Source organism: Pteropus vampyrus, unplaced genomic scaffold, assembly GCF_000151845.1.
Source record: "Pteropus vampyrus isolate Shadow unplaced genomic scaffold, Pvam_2.0 Scaffold432, whole genome shotgun sequence".
Taxonomy (NCBI): domain Eukaryota; kingdom Metazoa; phylum Chordata; class Mammalia; order Chiroptera; family Pteropodidae; genus Pteropus; species Pteropus vampyrus.
The window spans coordinates 970,683-977,295 of NW_011889213.1; positions in this window are offsets into that span (position 1 = coordinate 970,683).

Here is a 6,613-nt window from a genome sequence, read left to right on the forward strand (position 1 = left end):
CTCCCTAAATCAATGCTGCTCGGAGAAGGGAGAGAAAGGTGACAAAGCCCTGGTCTCTGGTGTTGGCTTTGTCCCCTTAAGCTGTCAGCCGAGGCCAAAGGGGGGAAGGTGAGGGCCGGATGTGGAGACAAAACACCCACATTGCCACAGCTCATGATAGGGGCAAGGAGTTCTAGAAGGGAGGGACAGAGAGAGGTGGGGAGGGAGGAAGGGGAGGAAAAGCAGGGAGTCAATCCCCCTCTTTCAGGCCTGACCCCCTAACATTCAACCCCTATTGTCAGCTCCACGGGATTGGGCTGAGGACCGACTTGCTGGGGCCTCTTAGAGCAGCCTCTTCTTGAATCCTGAGAAGTGATGGCCAAGAGAGGTCGGGGGAGTCCCATGGGCTTTCCCAAAATTCCAGTAACTTTCAACGGAAGAAATTCCTCCCTTCGGTTTCAGAAATAGTTCTTGAAGTCTTAGCCCTGTATTCTTATCTCCTTCGGGAGAGTAGGGTCTCTCCTGGGGACAAAGAATAATGCCTTCCTGTGTCAGAAGGCTGTCCAGTTGGTACTGGGGCCAACTGCATGACCTGACTGGGGAAGTCCTGGCAGCTGAAGGGCCCAACCCTCCCCCGCCCCCACCCCCAGCTTTCCTACCTGAGGCCTTCATTCAGGCCTTCTCTTGCAACCTTTCTCCAAGGACAGTTTTGGCAGATGCCCCCAATTTCATAGATGGGGAAACTGAGCCCAGCGAGGCTGGATTGGGTGTCCAGGGTCGGAGCTCACTTTAAGTTAGGCTTGAGCAGCCCTGCTGAGCGGCCTTCCTATGATCAAGCTCCAAGATGTCTAGGGATTAGATGGGAGCATGCTGGGAGCTGGGGCCACCCACCCCATTCAGCCTCAGCCCAAAACTCAAGCCAACCTGTCAACACATCACCCCATAATCACCGCCTGTCTTATACTCACCTGGCGCCGGAGTGCCTGGATAGCATCTCTTCTGTCCCCCAAACAGCCCTTGGTGTGGGAGCACCTCTCATGCCCATGACTCAGGTGGGGAAACTGAGGTAAGGAGGAGGACATGCCCACTGGTTTACCCTCTGCCCCACACACATATATACTTGATCCTCTGAATCTGTGAAAGAACTCACTAAATTGCAAAGAAAAGGCCAAGAGAACTTGACGTTTTTCCATTTTGGGTCACCTTTTCCATCTTTCCTTTTAGAAAAACAGCACAATATTGTTTCCAGAGCAAAGTAAGAGGTGCCTCTTGCGAGTCCTTCCTTTTCCCTTTACTACTTGGCTAAATCTTCATGGCCTTCCTGGGGGAGGAGGCTGGGAAGGCAGTCAGCCAATCTAAGTGGGAGTCTGGCTTCTCTCCCTGGCCTGGGTAGGTGTGGGGAGCCTCATAGCCATGAAGGACTTCTCGTTAATATTTTTTGTTATCTCCAAATGAGGTTATGCACACAGTTACAGAGACACAGAGACAGGAATGAAGTCAGAAAATGCTTGTCATATGACTTTAACCTTTAGCACAATTATTTTGATAACCTTGTTTTGTTTTGTTTTGTTTTTTTGATAATACATTGGTATCCTCAAAAATGGAAATATCTCTGGCCTTCCTCTCAACCCCTTCACTTTGGATGGAGCTGACTTCTCTAGGCACCCTCATGAGAGTGGGGCCCAATCTTCACCCGCCCCCATACTCCACACCCCTCCCCCTCACTACTTCTAGGTTCTCTGCTGGGGCCATAAATTATCCATGAGCTGTAAGTTGGCTGCTTCTGGAACTGATGAAATATTCAAGGATCTCAACTCTCAAATTCCCTGGTGGCCATGGCATGAGACTGGGGAAGACGGAATTAATGTACAAAGCCGGGACCTCTAAGTCCTGATGCCAGTTCCTACAAAGGTGGGGATGGAGCTGGGAGACCAGGGAGGTGGAGAGGGTGGGTGAACTGGGGGAAGGGTCTCTTTGCATAATTGTTGGCTGTGGCTCTGGGAGGTCCCCTCTCTAGCTTCAAGGGCTTAGAAGAAGTGAGAGGAGGTTATAGATTTAAACCCTTGAGGAGAGCCAGCCAGCCCGGTTCACCCCACTCCTCCCCCAGCCCTGGCTCTCTAATCCAAGGTTTTCCTGAAGTCACACCTTAGGCTGACATCCCACAAGATTGGTTCTCATCTCCACCCCCTCCACCTTTGTTGGGATGGAAAGGTGGGAGTGGCGAGCTGGTAGGCAGAAGAAAAAGGTTCAAGTCCTAAGTCCTGCCAGGAATTTGCCTGTGTGATTTTAACGAAGTTCATCTCCTGGCTCCAGTCTTAGTTTTGCTATATATACTAGGAAGGAGGCTCTGACTGGACAATTCCTTCTTTTTCTTCCCAAGGACTCTGGGCAGGTGGAAGTGAAAAAAATTCCTGCTCTGTGTGTGTGTGTGTGTGTGTGTGTGTGTGTGTGTGTGTGTGTGTGTACTCGCACAGAAAGGGTGACTTCTCTGTGGGAAGGGCACCTGTTAGGGCAGGCATCTCTCCTGGCTTGTCAGGGGAGGGAGGGGCAGGCAGACTGGTCAGGTGGGTGGGGCCCTAGCTGTGTCAGCCTGTGTGTGAAGTCACCCAAGCCAGGGAAAAGGAAGGGGGGTAACTCTGGTGGCAAGGCCTCACCCCCTCCCTCTCTCCACCCAATTGCTCAGGACGGGGAGGGGGTGCTCAGAGAGCCAGGGAGACCCAGGAACGGAATACAAAGTCTGTTTGCAGCCCACCCTACTGGGCTCCTGAAATCCTGGAGTTGCACCTTGGGTGGCAGGGACGGGGTAAGGGGTGTGGGAGAGTTTGGGGTGGGCAAGGGAGGGCAACTCCAGGATAGACATTCTCTGGAGAGGTCCTGACCTTCCTCCAGCAGCTCCCTCCACTACCATCACTGGCCCCTGGTATCTCGCCCTGGCCTGTGCTATTTCTGGCCTATCCTATCTCTGTTTTCTTGTCTCTCTGTTTTCCCTTTGACATTCCATCCCCACCCACGCACCTTGCAGGGAAGTGTCGCTGGAAGCTACCTCTATAATTAAGAGCCTTCCCCAGTGTCTGGGCACACACCCAAAGGACCAGGACCAGGCCCAGGCCCTGGGCAGCTCTGGCCTCCAGGCTCCTCCCCTGGACAAAGGGCAGCAAAAAAGTCAGGAGCACCCCCACCCCTACTCCCAGGGCCTTGCACCATCCTATCCTGCTCCTGTTCCCCCTCAGGGGATGCTTGAGCCCCCCACCAGAAAAGGTTGGGAGTCCAGAGGCTCCTCTGCAGCAGCCAAAGTCCTCTCCCCAGCTCGGAGGTCACCCTGAGCAAGTCCCCCCATCCTAACACCTGCAGGCAGGGGTAGGAGTGCAAATGGAGGCCCATATCCATAGATCTAAATAACTTACGAATCAACCTAACAAACTGCTAAATAAGATATACTTTGACAAGTATATCTCTGAGATGACCTGAAGGGCCAGGATGGAATTGAGAATTCTGATTCCTCAGAACATGGCAGTTCCGGGATAATGTCCCCTGGGCCACCTCCCCTTTCTTTCAAGCCCTGGCTCCCCTGACATGGCAGAGGGCCTCTAGCACATGTGTGTAGATACCCTAGCTTGCATGTCTGGGCTGCGTCCACCCCTCCTCCATAACTGTCCGTGGTTACCCTTTGCCTAAGCATTCAGATACCACACGTGGTGCTACAATCTATTCATTCTCAGAAGGAAGGGCCAGAGTACAGGACCTGCAGGCCCTACAAGCAAGGGTCAGTGCTGGGCAAGGAATTCCAGAGTGTCTGGTACCCAGAGAGTGATCTTGAAGGAGAGAGGTATGAACTCCGTGTAGGCTGGTCCCCCTGGCCCTGTGTGGAGGGGCACAACCCCAGTGCAGGGGCCTCCCAAAGGGCAGGCCCCAGGGCAGAGGCCTCTTCCGCAGTTGATGAATGACTCTCCCAGGGCTGAGAGAAGGCCTGTGCTCAAGATGCCTCCTGATGTTTGCATTGCCTTTGATTCCAGCCTGCCGCCAGGACAAGCTTTCAGTGGATCGCTCTCACTGGACTTCCCTGTTGCTGTAACACATTGCAGTGTGATGAAGAGGGACCATTATTCCCCTGAAGTTCAGCAACCCATCTGATCACCTGCTCTTTCTTGATAGAGGTGGCCATTTCTGAGGCCCAAGAGGAAGAAAGAAGGGCATATGTGTGTGTGTGTGGGGAGGGGAATGTTTGCTTGTGTTGGGGAGAGAGCTGACAGGGCTGGTGTTTGTGTATCTGAATCTGTGCCCGTGAGGGTATATCCCTGAGGCATGTACACAGAGGCTATGTGTGAACATATGTGTGGCTTGTGCAGACCTACATCTCTGCCTGCCTCTACCTGGGAAAGGGGCCCCCACAGAGAAAGGGCCGAGTTTGAACAGAACACGGAATCTCTTCCACCTCCTTATGTGGCCCAGAAGCTCCTGGAGGACCAGGAGAAGTGAGATGAGGGAGGAGGTGCTTGACTGCTCTTCACCTTCCCCAGGGAAGCGCCTCTCCATCCCTCACTAGGTCCCCTCCCTCCCACCAGCTCCTCATTGGACCAGACTCCTCTTTGCCAGTAACTTCTGTCTCTGGGGCAGATTGGGATGGGCTACTTGGTGCCCTTTATTTATTTCTTCTTTATTCTGAGGTCTCGGAAAGCTGCAAGGTTGAATGAACCACATATGTTCTTGGTGGCCCAAGGACCCTGCTTCCATTGAGCTCTGGGCAAGAGAAATGGGTTTAAACTGCAGGAATAGGAATTGAGGCGAGACAGCAGAAGGAATTAACCAGTGTTAGAATAAGGAGACAAGAGTATTCATATAAGGGAGGCTGGACAATCTCCTTTTCTGGTGATCTGTCAAACAGCAATCCCTGCTTTTAAAAGCTTAGAGGCAGGGGGCTGGATAAAATGGTCTCGTGGCCTTTCCTTCAAGTTCAAGCTACGGAGGAGATTGGCCACAGCAACTCTCATCCAATCCCTATCCTAGGTACCACCTCATCCCATGAAACCACATCCATATAGAGATAGCTGATTCTAGTGAATATCATTTTCTGATCCTACAGATGAATCTTCAGTGACTGGCAGGCACATAATGGGTGTGTAATAAATGTGTAGAAAATTTCTTGATCTGGAGGAGAGACAAAGCTCTTATCCTAGTCTTTCCTGCTGCTGCAGTGGTGCCTCCACCCAGTCCCAGCCCTAAGCTCTGGGGCCAGCGTGTTGCAGCATGCTCCAGGCTGACAGGGAGGGAGAATTCTGAAGCCTTATTTCTGCCCCTCTACCCCACCCAGACTCCTCCACCCCTCTTCAGTCAAGCAGCCCACCTCCCCCTGCAAGCTGGAGTTGGGAGAAAGGAAGGAGTTAAACTAGGCTTTGGCCTGAGAAGTGTGTGTGTGTGTGTGTGTGTGTGTGTGTGTGTGTGTGTGTGTGTGTGTGTGTGTGTGTTTGCTGGGTGGGGGTGGGGAGGTGGGCAGGAGAAGGTGGGAGGTGGGAGAGGGAAGAAGAGAAACGCTGGTGCTGGCAGGAGCCAATGATTGTGAACTCTTTTTCTCCCAAGCTGGGGGCTGACCATTGTACTGGTGTACAGGGTGGCAAGCAGGTGGGTGGGCCAGGGGTAAGGAGGAGAGAAAGATACCGAGATCAACTGGAGGAAGGGAAATAAGAGAAATAAAGCAAAGGGCAGTGGCCCTGGCATGTGGGGTGGTAACTGATTATAGATGTTGATCTCTCTCTGGCCCCCTCTAGGAAGACTTTGTGAATGGCATAAGCCTCAGAAGTGAGACTGTCTAGCCACTATTCCTTTCTCTGGTGGGGAAAGGGGTCAAGGATGCTGCTGTGTGTGCTAGCTTCGGTCATTCCTCATTTCGGAGGAATGACCCTTTCCTGAACAACCACTCCCCCAACACCCCCATGCACAGAGTGGCTAGGTGACCTGTTTACACTTAGCCCTTTGGGAGTCCTTTGAGGGTTGGGATCATTTTGATTTTTCATGTCACCAGGGTCTAACCCAGTGCCTTGCATACAGCTGGTGTTCAGTACTTAAGTGTTGATGAATGAATGTCTGTAGGACCCTTGGCACGCTGTATATCCAACAGCAGGCATTCATTCCATCATACACACAAAGGAAAGACCCCTGTCTTCTTAACCCATTGGGAAGTTCTTTCTGATAACTAACCCAGACTCTTCCTCTAACCAGGGGCCTACTGCCTCATTTCTTTTACACCAGTTTTGATTTACTTTAGATCCGCTGCCTGATTTTTTTGCAGACACACCAAATGCTTTCTCTTTATCTCAAATCATTGCTCTTCTGTCTCTCCCCAGAATATTTGTTTTTGCCTTTCCCCTGACCCTCCCCACCGCTTTGACATTTTAAGTCCAAGAGAACATGTGGTTTAGTGGGCCTTGAAACTAGAAGAAAGTGTTCTGTTTTAGGATGTGCCACTTTCGAGTTTTGTGATCTCTCTGAACCTCAGTTTCCTTATCTTCGAAATGATCATTTTGTGGTCCTAACAATTTTTTCAGAATTGTTATGAGAATTAAAAAGCTCATATTATTTATTTAAATTCTAACATTTAGCAGCTGTCCAAGAGATTTCACAAACCTTACTTCATTTTGTC